Here is a 17,510-nt window from a genome sequence, read left to right as displayed (position 1 = left end):
ACCTCTTTAAAATTGCTCCTGGCAGCGGTGGGATTCGAACCCACGCCTCCGAAGAGACTGGAGCCTTAATCCAGCGCCTTAGACCGCTCGGCCACGCTACCACTTAAAGGGGTTGCTTTTGTTGTCCAGAGCGCGCATATGCAGGCTGCATCGAGCATCAAGCCAGCTTCATTCAAGTTAACTGAACATTACATTCACAAGTCACAGCGCCTTAGACCAGGGGTTTTCAAACCTGTCCTGGAGGACCACTAGTACTGCACAATTTGCATGTCTCCCTCATTAGACACACCTGGTTTAAATGTTCAACTCATTAGTAGAGACTGCAAGACCTGAACTGGGTGTCTAAGGTAACTGAATGAGGTGTGTCACAAAAGGGAAACATGCAAAATGTGCAGTACTAGTGGTCCTCCAGGACAGGTTTGAAAACCCCTGCCTTAGACCGCACGGCCACGCTACCACTTAAAGGGGTTGCTTTGGTTGTCCGGAGCTCACATATGCGGCTGCATCGAGCATCAAGGCAGCTTCATTCAAGTTAACTGAACATTACATTCGCAAGTCACAAGCATATTACAGCAATTTACGATTAACTAAGAATAAGAGTCAACTTGGTATTTGGTAGTATTCTGAAATAAGAGAGTCTTTATAACGTACGCAGCCTAGAAACGTGACCCCCAGGAGGCTGCAGCCTTCCGATTGAGAAACGATCCACGTGAGACTTCCAAAGCGCCTATCCATCTGGCCTGGCTGACTGCTGGCAATAGAGCCTCTTTAAAACAACTGCTGGCAGCGGTGGGATTCGAACCCACGCCCCCGGAGAGACTGGAGCCTAAATCCAGCGCCTTGGACCGCTCGGCCACGCTACCCTTTGGAGAAAGCTCTCTGGTGAGTTTCGGGGAGGTGCAGCTCCACGGACAGCCTCAGTTGATTTCGAGGACCTCGTTGGCGGGAGAGAATCGTCTTTAAGGTCCTGCTGTGCTGAGTCATACTCCTGGAGTTCCCAAATCCTACAGAGTTCTATCGTTTCGAAAGTACATCTGACACAACAAATGAAGCCATGGGGTTTGCTTGAAATCAAAAATTAGGTGAGATTCCCAAAGCTCCCACAGAAATCTAAAGGAAGCGCTTCTGACAAACCAATTAACACGTGGGATGTTCTTGCATGCCAAAACCACTTTATTTTCCAGATTATCTTACAGAAATCTGATACAGTGCCCGACTGCTGGCAATTGAGCCTCTTTAAAATTGCTCCTGGCAGCGGTGGGATTCGAACCCACGCCTCCGAAGAGACTGGAGCCTTAATCCAGCGCCTTAGACCGCTCGGCCACGCTACCACTTAAAGGAGTTGCTTTTGTTGTCCAGAGCTCGCATATGCAGGCTGCATCGAGCATCAAGCCAGCTTCATTCAAGTTAACTGAACATTACATTCACAAGTCACAGCGCCTTAGACCAGGGGTTTTCAAACCTGTCCTGGAAGACCACTAGTACTGCACAATTTGCATGTCTCCCTATCGTTTAGAAAGTACATCTGACACAACAAATGAAGCCATGGGGTTTGCTTGAAATCAAAAATTAGGTGAGATTCCCAAAGCTCCCACAGAAATCTAAAGGAAGCGCTTCTGACAAACCAATTAACACGTGGGATGTTCTTGCATGCCAAAACCACTTTATTTTCCAGATTATCTTACAGAAATCTGATACAGTGCCCGACTGCTGGCAATTGAGCCTCTTTAAAATTGCTCCTGGCAGCGGTGGGATTCGAACCCACGCCTCCGAAGAGACTGGAGCCTTAATCCAGCGCCTTAGACCGCTCGGCCACGCTACCACTTAAAGGGGTTGCTTTCGTTGTCCAGAGCTCGCATATGCAGGCTGCATCGAGCATCAAGCCAGCTTCATTCAAGTTAACTGAACATTACATTCACAAGTCACAGCGCCTTAGACCAGGGGTTTTCAAACCTGTCCTGGAGGACCACTAGTACTGCACAATTTGCATGTCTCCCTATCGTTTAGAAAGTACATCTGACACAACAAATGAAGCCATGGGGTTTGCTTGAAATCAAAAATTAGGTGAGATTCCCAAAGCTCCCACAGAAATCTAAAGGAAGCGCTTCTGACAAACCAATTAACACGTGGGATGTTCTTGCATGCCAAAACCACTTTATTTTCCAGATTATCTTACAGAAATCTGATACAGTGCCCGACTGCTGGCAATTGAGCCTCTTTAAAATTGCTCCTGGCAGCGGTGGGATTCGAACCCACGCCTCCGAAGAGACTGGAGCCTTAATCCAGCGCCTTAGACCGCTCGGCCACGCTACCACTTAAAGGTGTTGCTTTCGTTGTCCAGAGCTCGCATATGCAGGCTGCATCGAGCATCAAGCCAGCTTCATTCAAGTTAACTGAACATTACATTCACAAGTCACAGCGCCTTAGACCAGGGGTTTTCAAACCTGTCCTGGAGGACCACTAGTACTGCACAATTTGCATGTCTCCCTATCGTTTAGAAAGTACATCTGACACAACAAATGAAGCCATGGGGTTTGCTTGAAATCAAAAATTAGGTGAGATTCCCAAAGCTCCCACAGAAATCTAAAGGAAGCGCTTCTGACAAACCAATTAACACGTGGGATGTTCTTGCATGCCAAAACCACTTTATTTTCCAGATTATCTTACAGAAATCTGATACAGTGCCCGACTGCTGGCAATTGAACCTCTTTAAAATTGCTCCTGGCAGCGGTGGGATTCGAACCCACGCCTCCGAAGAGACTGGAGCCTTAATCCAGCGCCTTAGACCGCTCGGCCACGCTACCACTTAAAGGGGTTGCTTTTGTTGTCCAGAGCGCGCATATGCAGGCTGCATCGAGCATCAAGCCAGCTTCATTCAAGTTAACTGAACATTACATTCACAAGTCACAGCGCCTTAGACCAGGGGTTTTCAAACCTGTCCTGGAGGACCACTAGTACTGCACAATTTGCATGTCTCCCTCATTAGACACACCTGGTTTAAATGTTCAACTCATTAGTAGAGACTGCAAGACCTGAACTGGGTGTCTAAGGTAACTGAATGAGGTGTGTCACAAAAGGGAAACATGCAAAATGTGCAGTACTAGTGGTCCTCCAGGACAGGTTTGAAAACCCCTGCCTTAGACCGCACGGCCACGCTACCACTTAAAGGGGTTGCTTTGGTTGTCCGGAGCTCACATATGCGGCTGCATCGAGCATCAAGGCAGCTTCATTCAAGTTAACTGAACATTACATTCGCAAGTCACAAGCATATTACAGCAATTTACGATTAACTAAGAATAAGAGTCAACTTGGTATTTGGTAGTATTCTGAAATAAGAGAGTCTTTATAACGTACGCAGCCTAGAAACGTGACCCACAGGAGGCTGCAGCCTTCCGATTGAGAAACGATCAACGTGAGACTTCCAAAGCGCCTATCCCTCTGGCCTGGCTGACTGCTGGCAATAGAGCCTCTTTAAAACAACTGCTGGCAGCGGTGGGATTCGAACCCACGCCCCCGGAGAGACTGGAGCCTAAATCCAGCGCCTTGGACCGCTCGGCCACGCTACCCTTTGGAGAAAGCTCTCTGGTGAGTTTCGGGGAGGTGCAGCTCCACGGACAGCCTCAGTTGATTTCGAGGACCTCGTTGGCGGGAGAGAATCGTCTTTAAGGTCCTGCTGTGCTGAGTCATACTCCTGGAGTTCCCAAATCCTACAGAGTTCTATCGTTTCGAAAGTACATCTGACACAACAAATGAAGCCATGGGGTTTGCTTGAAATCAAAAATTAGGTGAGATTCCCAAAGCTCCCACAGAAATCTAAAGGAAGCGCTTCTGACAAACCAATTAACACGTGGGATGTTCTTGCATGCCAAAACCACTTTATTTTCCAGATTATCTTACAGAAATCTGATACAGTGCCCGACTGCTGGCAATTGAGCCTCTTAAAAATTGCTCCTGGCAGCGGTGGGATTCGAACCCACGCCTCCGAAGAGACTGGAACCTTAATCCAGCGCCTTGGACCGCTCGGCCACGCTACCACTTAAAGGGGTTGCTTTTGTTGTCCAGAGCTCGCATATGTAGGCTGCATCGAGCATCAAGCCAGCTTCATTCAAGTTAACTGAACATTACATTCACAAGTCACAGCGCCTTAGACCAGGGGTTTTCAAACCTGTCCTGAAGGACCACTAGTACTGCACAATTTGCATGTCTCCCTATCGTTTAGAAAGTACATCTGACACAACAAATGAAGCCATGGGGTTTGCTTGAAATCAAAAATTAGGTGAGATTCCCAAAGCTCCCACAGAAATCTAAAGGAAGCGCTTCTGACAAACCAATTAACACGTGGGATGTTCTTGCATGCCAAAACCACTTTATTTTCCAGATTATCTTACAGAAATCTGATACAGTGCCCGACTGCTGGCAATTGAGCCTCTTTAAAATTGCCCCTGGCAGCGGTGGGATTCGAACCCACGCCTCCGAAGAGACTGGAGCCTTAATCCAGCCCCTTAGACCGCTCGGCCACGCTACCACTTAAAGGGGTTGCTTTCGTTGTCCAGAGCTCGCATATGCAGGCTGCATCGAGCATCAAGCCAGCTTCATTCAAGTTAACTGAACATTACATTCACAAGTCACAGCGCCTTAGACCAGGTGTTTTCAAACCTGTCCTGGAGGACCACTAGTACTGCACAATTTGCATGTCTCCCTATCATTTAGAAAGTACATCTGACACAACAAATGAAGCCATGGGGTTTGCTTGAAATCAAAAATTAGGTGAGATTCCCAAAGCTCCCACAGAAATCTAAAGGAAGCGCTTCTGACAAACCAATTAACACGTGGGATGTTCTTGCATGCCAAAACCACTTTATTTTCCAGATTATCTTACAGAAATCTGATACAGTGCCCGACTGCTGGCAATTGAGCCTCTTTAAAATTGCTCCTGGCAGCGGTGGGATTCGAACCCACGCCTCCGAAGAGACTGGAGCCTTAATCCAGCGCCTTAGACCGCTCGGCCACGCTACCACTTAAAGGGGTTGCTTTTGTTGTCCAGAGCGCGCATATGCAGGCTGCATCGAGCATCAAGCCAGCTTCATTCAAGTTAACTGAACATTACATTCACAAGTCACAGCGCCTTAGACCAGGGGTTTTCAAACCTGTCCTGGAGGACCAATAGTACTGCACAATTTGCATGTCTCCCTCATTAGACACACCTGGTTTAAATGTTCAACTCATTAGTAGAGACTGCAAGACCTGAACTGGGTGTCTAAGGTAACTGAATGAGGTGTGTCACAAAAGGGAAACATGCAAAATGTGCAGTACTAGTGGTCCTCCAGGACAGGTTTGAAAACCCCTGCCTTAGACCGCACGGCCACGCTACCACTTAAAGGGGTTGCTTTGGTTGTCCGGAGCTCACATATGCGGCTGCATCGAGCATCAAGGCAGCTTCATTCAAGTTAACTGAACATTACATTCGCAAGTCACAAGCATATTACAGCAATTTACGATTAACTAAGAATAAGAGTCAACTTGGTATTTGGTAGTATTCTGAAATAAGAGAGTCTTTATAACGTACGCAGCCTAGAAACGTGACCCCCAGGAGGCTGCAGCCTTCCGATTGAGAAACGATCCACGTGAGACTTCCAAAGCGCCTATCCATCTGGCCTGGCTGACTGCTGGCAATAGAGCCTCTTTAAAACAACTGCTGGCAGCGGTGGGATTCGAACCCACGCACCCGGAGAGACTGGAGCCTAAATCCAGCGCCTTGGACCGCTCGGCCACGCTACCCTTTGGAGAAAGCTCTCTGGTGAGTTTCGGGGAGGTGCAGCTCCACGGACAGCCTCAGTTGATTTCGAGGACCTCGTTGGCGGGAGAGAATCGTCTTTAAGGTCCTGCTGTGCTGAGTCATACTCCTGGAGTTCCCAAATCCTACAGAGTTCTATCGTTTCGAAAGTACATCTGACACAACAAATGAAGCCATGGGGTTTGCTTGAAATCAAAAATTAGGTGAGATTCCCAAAGCTCCCACAGAAATCTAAAGGAAGCGCTTCTGACAAACCAATTAACACGTGGGATGTTCTTGCATGCCAAAACCACTTTATTTTCCAGATTATCTTACAGAAATCTGATACAGTGCCCGACTGCTGGCAATTGAGCCTCTTTAAAATTGCTCCTGGCAGCGGTGGGATTCGAACCCACGCCTTCGAAGAGACTGGAGCCTTAATGCAGCGCCTTAGACCGCTCGGCCACGCTACCACTTAAAGGGGTTGCTTTCGTTGTCCAGAGCTCGCATATGCAGGCTGCATCGAGCATCAAGCCAGCTTCATTCAAGTTAACTGAACATTACATTCACAAGTCACAGCGCCTTAGACCAGGTGTTTTCAAACCTGTCCTGGAGGACCACTAGTACTGCACAATTTGCATGTCTCCCTATCGTTTAGAAAGTACATCTGACACAACAAATGAAGCCATGGGGTTTGCTTGAAATCAAAAATTAGGTGAGATTCCCAAAGCTCCCACAGAAATCTAAAGGAAGCGCTTCTGACAAACCAATTAACACGTGGGATGTTCTTGCATGCCAAAACCACTTTATTTTCCAGATTATCTTACAGAAATCTGATACAGTGCCCGACTGCTGGCAATTGAGCCTCTTTAAAATTGCTCCTGGCAGCGGTGGGATTCGAACCCACGCCTCCGAAGAGACTGGAGCCTTAATCCAGCGCCTTAGACCGCTCGGCCACGCTACCACTTAAAGGGGTTGCTTTTGTTGTCCAGAGCGCGCATATGCAGGCTGCATCGAGCATCAAGCCAGCTTCATTCAAGTTAACTGAACATTACATTCACAAGTCACAGCGCCTTAGACCAGGGGTTTTCAAACCTGTCCTGGAGGACCAATAGTACTGCACAATTTGCATGTCTCCCTCATTAGACACACCTGGTTTAAATGTTCAACTCATTAGTAGAGACTGCAAGACCTGAACTGGGTGTCTAAGGTAACTGAATGAGGTGTGTCACAAAAGGGAAACATGCAAAATGTGCAGTACTAGTGGTCCTCCAGGACAGGTTTGAAAACCCCTGCCTTAGACCGCACGGCCACGCTACCACTTAAAGGGGTTGCTTTGGTTGTCCGGAGCTCACATATGCGGCTGCATCGAGCATCAAGGCAGCTTCATTCAAGTTAACTGAACATTACATTCGCAAGTCACAAGCATATTACAGCAATTTACGATTAACTAAGAATAAGAGTCAACTTGGTATTTGGTAGTATTCTGAAATAAGAGAGTCTTTATAACGTACGCAGCCTAGAAACGTGACCCCCAGGAGGCTGCAGCCTTCCGATTGAGAAACGATCCACGTGAGACTTCCAAAGCGCCTATCCATCTGGCCTGGCTGACTGCTGGCAATAGAGCCTCTTTAAAACAACTGCTGGCAGCGGTGGGATTCGAACCCACGCACCCGGAGAGACTGGAGCCTAAATCCAGCGCCTTGGACCGCTCGGCCACGCTACCCTTTGGAGAAAGCTCTCTGGTGAGTTTCGGGGAGGTGCAGCTCCACGGACAGCCTCAGTTGATTTCGAGGACCTCGTTGGCGGGAGAGAATCGTCTTTAAGGTCCTGCTGTGCTGAGTCATACTCCTGGAGTTCCCAAATCCTACAGAGTTCTATCGTTTCGAAAGTACATCTGACACAACAAATGAAGCCATGGGGTTTGCTTGAAATCAAAAATTAGGTGAGATTCCCAAAGCTCCCACAGAAATCTAAAGGAAGCGCTTCTGACAAACCAATTAACACGTGGGATGTTCTTGCATGCCAAAACCACTTTATTTTCCAGATTATCTTACAGAAATCTGATACAGTGCCCGACTGCTGGCAATTGAGCCTCTTTAAAATTGCTCCTGGCAGCGGTGGGATTCGAACCCACGCCTCCGAAGAGACTGGAGCCTTAATCCAGCGCCTTAGACCGCTCGGCCACGCTACCACTTAAAGGGGTTGCTTTCGTTGTCCAGAGCTCGCATATGCAGGCTGCATCGAGCATCAAGCCAGCTTCATTCAAGTTAACTGAACATTACATTCACAAGTCACAGCGCCTTAGACCAGGGGTTTTCAAACCTGTCCTGGAGGACCACTAGTACTGCACAATTTGCATGTCTCCCTATCGTTTAGAAAGTACATCTGACACAACAAATGAAGCCATGGGGTTTGCTTGAAATCAAAAATTAGGTGAGATTCCCAAAGCTCCCACAGAAATCTAAAGGAAGCGCTTCTGACAAACCAATTAACACGTGGGATGTTCTTGCATGCCAAAACCACTTTATTTTCCAGATTATCTTACAGAAATCTGATACAGTGCCCGACTGCTGGCAATTGAACCTCTTTAAAATTGCTCCTGGCAGCGGTGGGATTCGAACCCACGCCTCCGAAGAGACTGGAGCCTTAATCCAGCGCCTTAGACCGCTCGGCCACGCTACCACTTAAAGGGGTTGCTTTTGTTGTCCAGAGCGCGCATATGCAGGCTGCATCGAGCATCAAGCCAGCTTCATTCAAGTTAACTGAACATTACATTCACAAGTCACAGCGCCTTAGACCAGGGGTTTTCAAACCTGTCCTGGAGGACCAATAGTACTGCACAATTTGCATGTCTCCCTCATTAGACACACCTGGTTTAAATGTTCAACTCATTAGTAGAGACTGCAAGACCTGAACTGGGTGTCTAAGGTAACTGAATGAGGTGTGTCACAAAAGGGAAACATGCAAAATGTGCAGTACTAGTGGTCCTCCAGGACAGGTTTGAAAACCCCTGCCTTAGACCGCACGGCCACGCTACCACTTAAAGGGGTTGCTTTGGTTGTCCGGAGCTCACATATGCGGCTGCATCGAGCATCAAGGCAGCTTCATTCAAGTTAACTGAACATTACATTCGCAAGTCACAAGCATATTACAGCAATTTACGATTAACTAAGAATAAGAGTCAACTTGGTATTTGGTAGTATTCTGAAATAAGAGAGTCTTTATAACGTACGCAGCCTAGAAACGTGACCCCCAGGAGGCTGCAGCCTTCCGATTGAGAAACGATCCACGTGAGACTTCCAAAGCGCCTATCCATCTGGCCTGGCTGACTGCTGGCAATAGAGCCTCTTTAAAACAACTGCTGGCAGCGGTGGGATTCGAACCCACGCCCCCGGAGAGACTGGAGCCTAAATCCAGCGCCTTGGACCGCTCGGCCACGCTACCCTTTGGAGAAAGCTCTCTGGTGAGTTTCGGGGAGGTGCAGCTCCAGGGACAGCCTCAGTTGATTTCGAGGACCTCGTTGGCGGGAGAGAATCGTCTTTAAGGTCCTGCTGTGCTGAGTCATACTCCTGGAGTTCCCAAATCCTACAGAGTTCTATCGTTTCGAAAGTACATCTGACACAACAAATGAAGCCATGGGGTTTGCTTGAAATCAAAAATTAGGTGAGATTCCCAAAGCTCCCACAGAAATCTAAAGGAAGCGCTTCTGACAAACCAATTAACACGTGGGATGTTCTTGCATGCCAAAACCACTTTATTTTCCAGATTATCTTACAGAAATCTGATACAGTGGCCGACTGCTGGCAATTGAGCCTCTTTAAAATTGCTCCTGGCAGCGGTGGGATTCGAACCCACGCCTCCGAAGAGACTGGAGCCTTAATCCAGCGCCTTAGACCGCTCGGCCACGCTACCACTTAAAGGAGTTGCTTTTGTTGTCCAGAGCTCGCATATGCAGGCTGCATCGAGCATCAAGCCAGCTTCATTCAAGTTAACTGAACATTACATTCACAAGTCACAGCGCCTTAGACCAGGGGTTTTCAAACCTGTCCTGGAAGACCACTAGTACTGCACAATTTGCATGTCTCCCTATCGTTTAGAAAGTACATCTGACACAACAAATGAAGCCATGGGGTTTGCTTGAAATCAAAAATTAGGTGAGATTCCCAAAGCTCCCACAGAAATCTAAAGGAAGCGCTTCTGACAAACCAATTAACACGTGGGATGTTCTTGCATGCCAAAACCACTTTATTTTCCAGATTATCTTACAGAAATCTGATACAGTGCCCGACTGCTGGCAATTGAGCCTCTTTAAAATTGCTCCTGGCAGCGGTGGGATTCGAACCCACGCCTCCGAAGAGACTGGAGCCTTAATCCAGCGCCTTAGACCGCTCGGCCACGCTACCACTTAAAGGGGTTGCTTTCGTTGTCCAGAGCTCGCATATGCAGGCTGCATCGAGCATCAAGCCAGCTTCATTCAAGTTAACTGAACATTACATTCACAAGTCACAGCGCCTTAGACCAGGGGTTTTCAAACCTGTCCTGGAGGACCACTAGTACTGCACAATTTGCATGTCTCCCTATCGTTTAGAAAGTACATCTGACACAACAAATGAAGCCATGGGGTTTGCTTGAAATCAAAAATTAGGTGAGATTCCCAAAGCTCCCACAGAAATCTAAAGGAAGCGCTTCTGACAAACCAATTAACACGTGGGATGTTCTTGCATGCCAAAACCACTTTATTTTCCAGATTATCTTACAGAAATCTGATACAGTGCCCGACTGCTGGCAATTGAACCTCTTTAAAATTGCTCCTGGCAGCGGTGGGATTCGAACCCACGCCTCCGAAGAGACTGGAGCCTTAATCCAGCGCCTTAGACCGCTCGGCCACGCTACCACTTAAAGGGGTTGCTTTTGTTGTCCAGAGCGCGCATATGCAGGCTGCATCGAGCATCAAGCCAGCTTCATTCAAGTTAACTGAACATTACATTCACAAGTCACAGCGCCTTAGACCAGGGGTTTTCAAACCTGTCCTGGAGGACCACTAGTACTGCACAATTTGCATGTCTCCCTCATTAGACACACCTGGTTTAAATGTTCAACTCATTAGTAGAGACTGCAAGACCTGAACTGGGTGTCTAAGGTAACTGAATGAGGTGTGTCACAAAAGGGAAACATGCAAAATGTGCAGTACTAGTGGTCCTCCAGGACAGGTTTGAAAACCCCTGCCTTAGACCGCACGGCCACGCTACCACTTAAAGGGGTTGCTTTGGTTGTCCGGAGCTCACATATGCGGCTGCATCGAGCATCAAGGCAGCTTCATTCAAGTTAACTGAACATTACATTCGCAAGTCACAAGCATATTACAGCAATTTACGATTAACTAAGAATAAGAGTCAACTTGGTATTTGGTAGTATTCTGAAATAAGAGAGTCTTTATAACGTACGCAGCCTAGAAACGTGACCCACAGGAGGCTGCAGCCTTCCGATTGAGAAACGATCAACGTGAGACTTCCAAAGCGCATATCCCTCTGGCCTGGCTGACTGCTGGCAATAGAGCCTCTTTAAAACAACTGCTGGCAGCGGTGGGATTCGAACCCACGCCCCCGGAGAGACTGGAGCCTAAATCCAGCGCCTTGGACCGCTCGGCCACGCTACCCTTTGGAGAAAGCTCTCTGGTGAGTTTCGGGGAGGTGCAGCTCCACGGACAGCCTCAGTTGATTTCGAGGACCTCGTTGGCGGGAGAGAATCGTCTTTAAGGTCCTGCTGTGCTGAGTCATACTCCTGGAGTTCCCAAATCCTACAGAGTTCTATCGTTTCGAAAGTACATCTGACACAACAAATGAAGCCATGGGGTTTGCTTGAAATCAAAAATTAGGTGAGATTCCCAAAGCTCCCACAGAAATCTAAAGGAAGCGCTTCTGACAAACCAATTAACACGTGGGATGTTCTTGCATGCCAAAACCACTTTATTTTCCAGATTATCTTACAGAAATCTGATACAGTGCCCGACTGCTGGCAATTGAGCCTCTTTAAAATTGCTCCTGGCAGCGGTGGGATTCGAACCAACGCCTCCGAAGAGACTGGAGCCTTAATCCAGCGCCTTAGACCGCTCGGCCACGCTACCACTTAAAGGGGTTGCTTTTGTTGTCCAGAGCTCGCATATGCAGGCTGCATCGAGCATCAAGCCAGCTTCATTCAAGTTAACTGAACATTACATTCACAAGTCACAGCGCCTTAGACCAGGGGTTTTCAAACCTGTCCTGGAAGACCACTAGTACTGCACAATTTGCATGTCTCCCTATCGTTTAGAAAGTACATCTGACACAACAAATGAAGCCATGGGGTTTGCTTGAAATCAAAAATTAGGTGAGATTCCCAAAGCTCCCACAGAAATCTAAAGGAAGCGCTTCTGACAAACCAATTAACACGTGGGATGTTCTTGCATGCCAAAACCACTTTATTTTCCAGATTATCTTACAGAAATCTGATACAGTGCCCGACTGCTGGCAATTGAGCCTCTTTAAAATTGCTCCTGGCAGCGGTGGGATTCGAACCCACGCCTCCGAAGAGACTGGAGCCTTAATCCAGCGCCTTAGACCGCTCGGCCACGCTACCACTTAAAGGGGTTGCTTTCGTTGTCCAGAGCTCGCATATGCAGGCTGCATCGAGCATCAAGCCAGCTTCATTCAAGTTAACTGAACATTACATTCACAAGTCACAGCGCCTTAGACCAGGGGTTTTCAAACCTGTCCTGGAGGACCACTAGTACTGCACAATTTGCATGTCTCCCTCATTAGACACACCTGGTTTAAATGTTCAACTCATTAGTAGAGACTGCAAGACCTGAACTGGGTGTCTAAGGTAACTGAATGAGGTGTGTCACAAAAGGGAAACATGCAAAATGTGCAGTACTAGTGGTCCTCCAGGACAGGTTTGAAAACCCCTGCCTTAGACCGCACGGCCACGCTACCACTTAAAGGGGTTGCTTTGGTTGTCCGGAGCTCACATATGCGGCTGCATCGAGCATCAAGGCAGCTTCATTCAAGTTAACTGAACATTACATTCGCAAGTCACAAGCATATTACAGCAATTTACGATTAACTAAGAATAAGAGTCAACTTGGTATTTGGTAGTATTCTGAAATAAGAGAGTCTTTATAACGTACGCAGCCTAGAAACGTGACCCACAGGAGGCTGCAGCCTTCCGATTGAGAAACGATCAACGTGAGACTTCCAAAGCGCCTATCCCTCTGGCCTGGCTGACTGCTGGCAATAGAGCCTCTTTAAAACAACTGCTGGCAGCGGTGGGATTCGAACCCACGCCCCCGGAGAGACTGGAGCCTAAATCCAGCGCCTTGGACCGCTCGGCCACGCTACCCTTTGGAGAAAGCTCTCTGGTGAGTTTCGGGGAGGTGCAGCTCCACGGACAGCCTCAGTTGATTTCGAGGACCTCGTTGGCGGGAGAGAATCGTCTTTAAGGTCCTGCTGTGCTGAGTCATACTCCTGGAGTTCCCAAATCCTACAGAGTTCTATCGTTTCGAAAGTACATCTGACACAACAAATGAAGCCATGGGGTTTGCTTGAAATCAAAAATTAGGTGAGATTCCCAAAGCTCCCACAGAAATCTAAAGGAAGCGCTTCTGACAAACCAATTAACACGTGGGATGTTCTTGCATGCCAAAACCACTTTATTTTCCAGATTATCTTACAGAAATCTGATACAGTGCCCGACTGCTGGCAATTGAGCCTCTTTAAAATTGCTCCTGGCAGCGGTTGGATTCGAACCCACGCCTCCAAAGAGACTGGAGCCTTAATCCAGCGCCTTAGACCGCTCGGCCACGCTACCACTTAAAGGGGTTGCTTTTGTTGTCCAGAGCTCGCATATGCAGGCTGCATCGAGCATCAAGCCAGCTTCATTCAAGTTAACTGAACATTACATTCACAAGTCACAGCGCCTTAGACCAGGGGTTTTCAAACCTGTCCTGGAGGACCACTAGTACTGCACAATTTGCATGTCTCCCTATCGTTTAGAAAGTACATCTGACACAACAAATGAAGCCATGGGGTTTGCTTGAAATCAAAAATTAGGTGAGATTCCCAAAGCTCCCACAGAAATCTAAAGGAAGCGCTTCTGACAAACCAATTAACACGTGGGATGTTCTTGCATGCCAAAACCACTTTATATTCCAGATTATCTTACAGAAACCTGATACAGTGCCCAACTGCTGGCAATTGAGCCTCTTTAAAATTGCCCCTGGCAGCGGTGGGATTCGAACCCACGCCTCCGAAGAGACTGGAGCCTTAATCCAGCGCCTTAGACCGCTCGGCCACGCTACCACTTAAAGGGGTTGCTTTCGTTGTCCAGAGCTCGCATATGCAGGCTGCATCGAGCATCAAGCCAGCTTCATTCAAGTTAACTGAACATTACATTCACAAGTCACAGCGCCTTAGACCAGGGGTTTTCAAACCTGTCCTGGAGGACCACTAGTACTGCACAATTTGCATGTCTCCCTATCGTTTAGAAAGTACATCTGACACAACAAATGAAGCCATGGGGTTTGCTTGAAATCAAAAATTAGGTGAGATTCCCAAAGCTCCCACAGAAATCTAAAGGAAGCGCTTCTGACAAACCAATTAACACGTGGGATGTTCTTGCATGCCAAAACCACTTTATTTTCCAGATTATTTTACAGAAATCTGATACAGTGCCCGACTGCTGGCAATTGAGCCTCTTTAAAATTGCTCCTGGAAGCGGTGGGATTCGAACCCACGCCTCCGAAGAGACTGGAGCCTTAATCCAGCGCCTTAGACCGCTCGGCCACGCTACCACTTAAAGGGGTTGCTTTCGTTGTCCAGAGCTCGCATATGCAGGCTGCATTGAGCATCAAGCCAGCTTCATTCAAGTTAACTGAACATTACATTCACAAGTCACAGCGCCTTAGACCAGGGGTTTTCAAACCTGTCCTGGAGGACCACTAGTACTGCACAATTTGCATGTCTCCCTATCGTTTAGAAAGTACATCTGACACAACAAATGAAGCCATGGGGTTTGCTTGAAATCAAAAATTAGGTGAGATTCCCAAAGCTCCCACAGAAATCTAAAGGAAGCGCTTCTGACAAACCAATTAACACGTGGGATGTTCTTGCATGCCAAAACCACTTTATTTTCCAGATTATCTTTCAGAAATCTGATACAGTGCCCGACTGCTGGCAATTGAACCTCTTTAAAATTGCTCCTGGCAGCGGTGGGATTCGAACCCACGCCTCCGAAGAGACTGGAGCCTTAATCCAGCGCCTTAGACCGCTCGGCCACGCTACCACTTAAAGGGGTTGCTTTTGTTGTCCAGAGCGCGCATATGCAGGCTGCATCGAGCATCAAGCCAGCTTCATTCAAGTTAACTGAACATTACATTCACAAGTCACAGCGCCTTAGACCAGGGGTTTTCAAACCTGTCCTGGAGGACCACTAGTACTGCACAATTTGCATGTCTCCCTCATTAGACACACCTGGTTTAAATGTTCAACTCATTAGTAGAGACTGCAAGACCTGAACTGGGTGTCTAAGGTAACTGAATGAGGTGTGTCACAAAAGGGAAACATGCAAAATGTGCAGTACTAGTGGTTCTCCAGGACAGGTTTGAAAACCCCTGCCTTAGACCGCACGGCCACGCTACCACTTAAAGGGGTTGCTTTGGTTGTCCGGAGCTCACATATGCGGCTGCATCGAGCATCAAGGCAGCTTCATTCAAGTTAACTGAACATTACATTCGCAAGTCACAAGCATATTACAGCAATTTACGATTAACTAAGAATAAGAGTCAACTTGGTATTTGGTAGTATTCTGAAATAAGAGAGTCTTTATAACGTACGCAGCCTAGAAACGTGACCCCCAGGAGGCTGCAGCCTTCCGATTGAGAAACGATCCACGTGAGACTTCCAAAGCGCCTATCCATCTGGCCTGGCTGACTGCTGGCAATAGAGCCTCTTTAAAACAACTGCTGGCAGCGGTGGGATTCGAACCCACGCCCCCGGAGAGACTGGAGCCTAAATCCAGCGCCTTGGACCGCTCGGCCACGCTACCCTTTGGAGAAAGCTCTCTGGTGAGTTTCGGGGAGGTGCAGCTCCACGGACAGCCTCAGTTGATTTCGAGGACCTCGTTGGCGGGAGAGAATCGTCTTTAAGGTCCTGCTGTGCTGAGTCATACTCCTGGAGTTCCCAAATCCTACAGAGTTCTATCGTTTCGAAAGTACATCTGACACAACAAATGAAGCCATGGGGTTTGCTTGAAATCAAAAATTAGGTGAGATTCCCAAAGCTCCCACAGAAATCTAAAGGAAGCGCTTCTGACAAACCAATTAACACGTGGGATGTTCTTGCATGCCAAAACCACTTTATTTTCCAGATTATCTTACAGAAATCTGATACAGTGCCCGACTGCTGGCAATTGAGCCTCTTTAAAATTACTCCTGGCAGCGGTGGGATTCGAACCCACGCCTCCGAAGAGACTGGAGCCTTAATCCAGCGCCTTAGACCGCTCGGCCACGCTACCACTTAAAGGGGTTGCTTTTGTTGTCCAGAGCTCGCATATGCAGGCTGCATCGAGCATCAAGCCAGCTTCATTCAAGTTAACTGAACATTACATTCACAAGTCACAGCGCCTTAGACCAGGGGTTTTCAAACCTGTCCTGAAGGACCACTAGTACTGCACAATTTGCATGTCTCCCTATCGTTTCGAAAGTACATCTGACACAACAAATGAAGCCATGGGGTTTGCTTGAAATCAAAAATTAGGTGAGATTCCCAAAGCTCCCACAGAAATCTAAAGGAAGCGCTTCTGACAAACCAATTAACACGTGGGATGTTCTTGCATGCCAAAACCACTTTATTTTCCAGATTATCTTACAGAAATCTGATACAGTGCCCGACTGCTGGCAATTGAGCCTCTTTAAAATTGCCCCTGGCAGCGGTGGGATTCGAACCCACGCCTCCGAAGAGACTGGAGCCTTAATCCAGCGCCTTAGACCGCTCGGCCACGCTACCACTTAAAGGGGTTGCTTTCGTTGTCCAGAGCTCGCATATGCAGGCTGCATCGAGCATCAAGCCAGCTTCATTCAAGTTAACTGAACATTACATTCACAAGTCACAGCGCCTTAGACCAGGGGTTTTCAAACCTGTCCTGGAGGACCACTAGTACTGCACAATTTGCATGTCTCCCTATCGTTTAGAAAGTACATCTGACACAACAAATGAAGCCATGGGGTTTGCTTGAAATCAAAAATTAGGTGAGATTCCCAAAGCTCCCACAGAAATCTAAAGGAAGCGCTTCTGACAAACCAATTAACACGTGGGATGTTCTTGCATGCCAAAACCACTTTATTTTCCAGATTATCTTACAGAAATCTGATACAGTGCCCGACTGCTGGCAATTGAGCCTCTTTAAAATTGCTCCTGGCAGCGGTGGGATTCGAACCCACGCCTCCGAAGAGACTGGAGCCTTAATCCAGCGCCTTAGACCGCTCGGCCACGCTACCACTTAAAGGGGTTGCTTTCGTTGTCCAGAGCTCGCATATGCAGGCTGCATCGAGCATCAAGCCAGCTTCATTCAAGTTAACTGAACATTACATTCACAAGTCACAGCGCCTTAGACCAGGGGTTTTCAAACCTGTCCTGGAGGACCACTAGTACTGCACAATTTGCATGTCTCCCTATCGTTTAGAAAGTACATCTGACACAAC

At 47.7% G+C, this 17,510-nt stretch overlaps 32 non-coding genes across 32 annotated transcripts; all 32 read right to left on the bottom strand.

Moving 5' to 3' along the window:
* Positions 1–19: 19 nt before the first annotated feature.
* Positions 20–101, bottom strand: trnal-aag (transfer RNA leucine (anticodon AAG)). Its single transcript has one exon. It is a non-coding gene; the product is annotated as a tRNA-Leu (tRNA).
* Positions 102–781: 680 nt separating this feature from the next.
* On the bottom strand, positions 782–863 carry trnal-uag (transfer RNA leucine (anticodon UAG)). The gene has a single exon. It is a non-coding gene; the product is annotated as a tRNA-Leu (tRNA).
* Positions 864–1,249: 386 nt separating this feature from the next.
* On the bottom strand, positions 1,250–1,331 carry trnal-aag (transfer RNA leucine (anticodon AAG)). Its single transcript has one exon. It is a non-coding gene; the product is annotated as a tRNA-Leu (tRNA).
* Positions 1,332–1,740: 409 nt separating this feature from the next.
* trnal-aag (transfer RNA leucine (anticodon AAG)) lies at positions 1,741–1,822 on the bottom strand. The gene has a single exon. It is a non-coding gene; the product is annotated as a tRNA-Leu (tRNA).
* Positions 1,823–2,231: 409 nt separating this feature from the next.
* Positions 2,232–2,313, bottom strand: trnal-aag (transfer RNA leucine (anticodon AAG)). The gene has a single exon. It is a non-coding gene; the product is annotated as a tRNA-Leu (tRNA).
* Positions 2,314–2,722: 409 nt separating this feature from the next.
* On the bottom strand, positions 2,723–2,804 carry trnal-aag (transfer RNA leucine (anticodon AAG)). The gene has a single exon. It is a non-coding gene; the product is annotated as a tRNA-Leu (tRNA).
* Positions 2,805–3,484: 680 nt separating this feature from the next.
* On the bottom strand, positions 3,485–3,566 carry trnal-uag (transfer RNA leucine (anticodon UAG)). The gene has a single exon. It is a non-coding gene; the product is annotated as a tRNA-Leu (tRNA).
* A 386-nt stretch (positions 3,567–3,952) lies between these two features.
* Positions 3,953–4,034, bottom strand: trnal-aag (transfer RNA leucine (anticodon AAG)). Its single transcript has one exon. It is a non-coding gene; the product is annotated as a tRNA-Leu (tRNA).
* A 409-nt stretch (positions 4,035–4,443) lies between these two features.
* On the bottom strand, positions 4,444–4,525 carry trnal-aag (transfer RNA leucine (anticodon AAG)). The gene has a single exon. It is a non-coding gene; the product is annotated as a tRNA-Leu (tRNA).
* Positions 4,526–4,934: 409 nt separating this feature from the next.
* Positions 4,935–5,016, bottom strand: trnal-aag (transfer RNA leucine (anticodon AAG)). Its single transcript has one exon. It is a non-coding gene; the product is annotated as a tRNA-Leu (tRNA).
* Positions 5,017–5,696: 680 nt separating this feature from the next.
* trnal-uag (transfer RNA leucine (anticodon UAG)) lies at positions 5,697–5,778 on the bottom strand. The gene has a single exon. It is a non-coding gene; the product is annotated as a tRNA-Leu (tRNA).
* Positions 5,779–6,164: 386 nt separating this feature from the next.
* trnal-aag (transfer RNA leucine (anticodon AAG)) lies at positions 6,165–6,246 on the bottom strand. The gene has a single exon. It is a non-coding gene; the product is annotated as a tRNA-Leu (tRNA).
* Positions 6,247–6,655: 409 nt separating this feature from the next.
* Positions 6,656–6,737, bottom strand: trnal-aag (transfer RNA leucine (anticodon AAG)). Its single transcript has one exon. It is a non-coding gene; the product is annotated as a tRNA-Leu (tRNA).
* Positions 6,738–7,417: 680 nt separating this feature from the next.
* Positions 7,418–7,499, bottom strand: trnal-uag (transfer RNA leucine (anticodon UAG)). Its single transcript has one exon. It is a non-coding gene; the product is annotated as a tRNA-Leu (tRNA).
* A 386-nt stretch (positions 7,500–7,885) lies between these two features.
* On the bottom strand, positions 7,886–7,967 carry trnal-aag (transfer RNA leucine (anticodon AAG)). The gene has a single exon. It is a non-coding gene; the product is annotated as a tRNA-Leu (tRNA).
* Positions 7,968–8,376: 409 nt separating this feature from the next.
* On the bottom strand, positions 8,377–8,458 carry trnal-aag (transfer RNA leucine (anticodon AAG)). Its single transcript has one exon. It is a non-coding gene; the product is annotated as a tRNA-Leu (tRNA).
* Positions 8,459–9,138: 680 nt separating this feature from the next.
* On the bottom strand, positions 9,139–9,220 carry trnal-uag (transfer RNA leucine (anticodon UAG)). The gene has a single exon. It is a non-coding gene; the product is annotated as a tRNA-Leu (tRNA).
* Positions 9,221–9,606: 386 nt separating this feature from the next.
* Positions 9,607–9,688, bottom strand: trnal-aag (transfer RNA leucine (anticodon AAG)). Its single transcript has one exon. It is a non-coding gene; the product is annotated as a tRNA-Leu (tRNA).
* A 409-nt stretch (positions 9,689–10,097) lies between these two features.
* On the bottom strand, positions 10,098–10,179 carry trnal-aag (transfer RNA leucine (anticodon AAG)). The gene has a single exon. It is a non-coding gene; the product is annotated as a tRNA-Leu (tRNA).
* Positions 10,180–10,588: 409 nt separating this feature from the next.
* trnal-aag (transfer RNA leucine (anticodon AAG)) lies at positions 10,589–10,670 on the bottom strand. Its single transcript has one exon. It is a non-coding gene; the product is annotated as a tRNA-Leu (tRNA).
* Positions 10,671–11,350: 680 nt separating this feature from the next.
* On the bottom strand, positions 11,351–11,432 carry trnal-uag (transfer RNA leucine (anticodon UAG)). Its single transcript has one exon. It is a non-coding gene; the product is annotated as a tRNA-Leu (tRNA).
* A 386-nt stretch (positions 11,433–11,818) lies between these two features.
* On the bottom strand, positions 11,819–11,900 carry trnal-aag (transfer RNA leucine (anticodon AAG)). Its single transcript has one exon. It is a non-coding gene; the product is annotated as a tRNA-Leu (tRNA).
* Positions 11,901–12,309: 409 nt separating this feature from the next.
* trnal-aag (transfer RNA leucine (anticodon AAG)) lies at positions 12,310–12,391 on the bottom strand. Its single transcript has one exon. It is a non-coding gene; the product is annotated as a tRNA-Leu (tRNA).
* Positions 12,392–13,071: 680 nt separating this feature from the next.
* Positions 13,072–13,153, bottom strand: trnal-uag (transfer RNA leucine (anticodon UAG)). Its single transcript has one exon. It is a non-coding gene; the product is annotated as a tRNA-Leu (tRNA).
* A 386-nt stretch (positions 13,154–13,539) lies between these two features.
* Positions 13,540–13,621, bottom strand: trnal-aag (transfer RNA leucine (anticodon AAG)). Its single transcript has one exon. It is a non-coding gene; the product is annotated as a tRNA-Leu (tRNA).
* Positions 13,622–14,030: 409 nt separating this feature from the next.
* On the bottom strand, positions 14,031–14,112 carry trnal-aag (transfer RNA leucine (anticodon AAG)). Its single transcript has one exon. It is a non-coding gene; the product is annotated as a tRNA-Leu (tRNA).
* A 409-nt stretch (positions 14,113–14,521) lies between these two features.
* On the bottom strand, positions 14,522–14,603 carry trnal-aag (transfer RNA leucine (anticodon AAG)). The gene has a single exon. It is a non-coding gene; the product is annotated as a tRNA-Leu (tRNA).
* Positions 14,604–15,012: 409 nt separating this feature from the next.
* trnal-aag (transfer RNA leucine (anticodon AAG)) lies at positions 15,013–15,094 on the bottom strand. Its single transcript has one exon. It is a non-coding gene; the product is annotated as a tRNA-Leu (tRNA).
* A 680-nt stretch (positions 15,095–15,774) lies between these two features.
* Positions 15,775–15,856, bottom strand: trnal-uag (transfer RNA leucine (anticodon UAG)). The gene has a single exon. It is a non-coding gene; the product is annotated as a tRNA-Leu (tRNA).
* A 386-nt stretch (positions 15,857–16,242) lies between these two features.
* trnal-aag (transfer RNA leucine (anticodon AAG)) lies at positions 16,243–16,324 on the bottom strand. The gene has a single exon. It is a non-coding gene; the product is annotated as a tRNA-Leu (tRNA).
* Positions 16,325–16,733: 409 nt separating this feature from the next.
* trnal-aag (transfer RNA leucine (anticodon AAG)) lies at positions 16,734–16,815 on the bottom strand. The gene has a single exon. It is a non-coding gene; the product is annotated as a tRNA-Leu (tRNA).
* A 409-nt stretch (positions 16,816–17,224) lies between these two features.
* Positions 17,225–17,306, bottom strand: trnal-aag (transfer RNA leucine (anticodon AAG)). Its single transcript has one exon. It is a non-coding gene; the product is annotated as a tRNA-Leu (tRNA).
* Positions 17,307–17,510: the final 204 nt, after the last annotated feature.

This window comes from Misgurnus anguillicaudatus, chromosome 20 (genome assembly GCF_027580225.2).
Source record: "Misgurnus anguillicaudatus chromosome 20, ASM2758022v2, whole genome shotgun sequence".
NCBI classification, from domain to species: Eukaryota; Metazoa; Chordata; class Actinopteri; order Cypriniformes; family Cobitidae; genus Misgurnus; species Misgurnus anguillicaudatus.
The sequence above is the reverse complement of the archived record's forward strand: the minus strand, read 5'-3'. Positions and strand labels throughout refer to the sequence as shown.